The following is a 2,372-nucleotide window of genomic DNA, read 5'->3' as shown; positions in this document are numbered from 1 at the left end:
AGCTTAGCTCGTAGCTTAGCTGCTTTTAATGATCCAAAAACATGATTTTGGACGATTAAAATTGATTTTAAAGAGAAAAGAGAAAGGGAGGGGTCAATGAAGAGCATTGGAGTTGAGCCTTTTGTCATCCAGTGTCTTCAGTAGAAAGAGAGACACACAAAGAAACGATAAAGCCGATAAATAAAAATGAGGTTGATAATTGTCATTTATCATGTGATTAATTGATTTATTGTTTATCGCAACAGGCCTAGTTGCCAGTGGTACGCGCACACGCACACACCTGTCACTTCTTGATAGGCAGACAGGGCTGCGGAGCAGGAAGTAAGTCTCAAACACAAACAAACAGCCGCTGTGCAGAAACGACAAGTCGTACCGAACATGAGAGAAGGCACTTTAGTTTCCAGACATCTTGGCTGTGCTCTTCAAATGTCACCTGTTATTTTAATGGGTTTTAACTTGTTTTATTCTGTTCAGTATCTAATTAATTTGATATTTTTAGGACTATTTGAACATAGTTATTACTTTACCTCTTTAATGAACACTCTCTGAGGCCTTTAACATGGTTTTGTTCTACATTTTTTAGAATGAATAACTTTCTTGAATCTAGAATCTTGGGGAAAAAGTTAAGCTCAATATACCGTATTTTTCGGCCTATAAGTCGTGTATTTTTTTTTTGCATAATTTACATACCCTGCGACTTATAGGCCGAAGCGATGTATTTATGAATTTTTTCCTTTTTTTTTTTTTCATTTAAAAAAAAACCCAACAACACAGTTTTCATTCATTCTGACTGAAAAAAATTGAACACTACCATTATCAGCCAGTAGATGGCACTTGAGTAATAAGGCATGCCATTGTATAATGTAATAGGTAAAAGTGGCTATTAATGACATGATCGGTTTGCCATAGCCTGCCACCGTCGTCTGCCTGGAGCAACCGAATCAGCTTCATTTCGCTGTGCCGCCACGGGTAAATGCGGCTGTTTTGACCGTCAAAGTGCATTTATTAAGTAAAAGTTGGACTGAGACACACATTTACTATAATTTCGAGCAAACAAATAATTGTTTTTAAATGTTAATCTTGTTAAATTCTTGTTAAAGTCCTCCCGTGCACGCTCCCGCAGCCGCCATTTGGCAGCCAGTCGATTTTTGGCACAACACCAGCCCACATTTCCGGATTGTCAGCGGTGACGCGTAACAAACGCGACGTGTCAGCTGTGACGCATAATAGATGCGACGTATATGGCGAAGCGACATATTTATGGATTTTTCCACTTTATTAGACATATTTGGCCTGTTGCAACTTATAGGGCGGTGCAACGTGTATGGCGGAAAACACGGTACTGTAAATGAGAGTTTGGGTGTGTACTCTGATCTCTGAGGTGACTTAAAAGAAAGCTACAAGCAGTGGGAGACACTTGAGTGAAAAAAATTCTGTTCAGTTCAGTTTATTTACAGTATATAGAACCAAATCCCAACCGAAGTTGTCTCAGGGCACAGTACAAGAACATTCACACACATACAAAAGCCAATTAGTAACGTTCTCTATCTAAGGAATTCAGCAGATGCATTGAATCTTCACTCTGTCACAGTCTCCCATCCTGAGCAAACACAAAAGCAACAGTGGAAAGGAAAAACTCACTTTTAACAGGAAGAAACCTCCAGCAGAACCAGACTCAGGACATGCGGCCATCTGCTTTGACCAGCTGGGTTTGAGAGGAACAAGAAGGAGAGACAAACGAACACTAAAAGAAAAAAAAAAGAAAAACCACAAAAATATGTTACATCCGGTGCGTTTCCAAATACGTTTGAATGTATAAACTGTACAGTAACTGTAAGGATTGAAGCAAAAAATAACTTGTTTGTAAGCATTTTGGGAAGTTTAGGCAGCTGAAAACTTTAAGTTGAACATTCTTTGATTAAAATATCCAGAAATCATCAGACTTGAACTATCAATGATCTCAAAACGCCAGTTCAAACATGTGACGTCCAACTTTATGTGACCCATTTCATCGTTTTCTGCTTTAAAGAAATCTGAGCAGTGGATTTCCAACGACACCTGGGCTTTCTCACTCGTTTCACCAAAATCCTATCGATGTCTATGGACGAAATGTCCAACTCTGCATTTGGAGTACCGACACAAAAACTGACAGATAATGCGTGACAGTAGAAGAATGAACCAACAGACGTGTTTCAATGCGTATTCTATAATCCCTGCTTTAAAAAACACATAGTCATTAATTTTTTTCCCTAAAAATATAAAAACCTACATCATACTGTCGAAGAATTGATCAATCAGATCTCATGGTAAATCAAAACCTGTCAGCTCTGACAGATAGATTTTTATTCTTTGTTCAAATGACTCCAACATAT

General features: G+C 38.3%; 1 protein-coding gene across 1 annotated transcript in view; it reads left to right on the top strand.

The window, feature by feature from the left end:
* LOC119428738 (kinesin heavy chain) overlaps positions 1–2,372 on the top strand; it is a gene marked incomplete at its 5' end in the record, with an annotated part of 7,266 nt that overhangs the window by 1,006 nt on the left and 3,888 nt on the right.

Source organism: Nematolebias whitei, chromosome 23 (genome assembly GCF_014905685.2).
Source record: "Nematolebias whitei isolate Nwh7 chromosome 23, NemWhi1, whole genome shotgun sequence".
Taxonomy (NCBI): Eukaryota; Metazoa; Chordata; class Actinopteri; order Cyprinodontiformes; family Rivulidae; genus Nematolebias; species Nematolebias whitei.
Note: the sequence above shows the minus strand (reverse complement) of the source record. Positions and strands in the feature narration are given on the sequence as shown.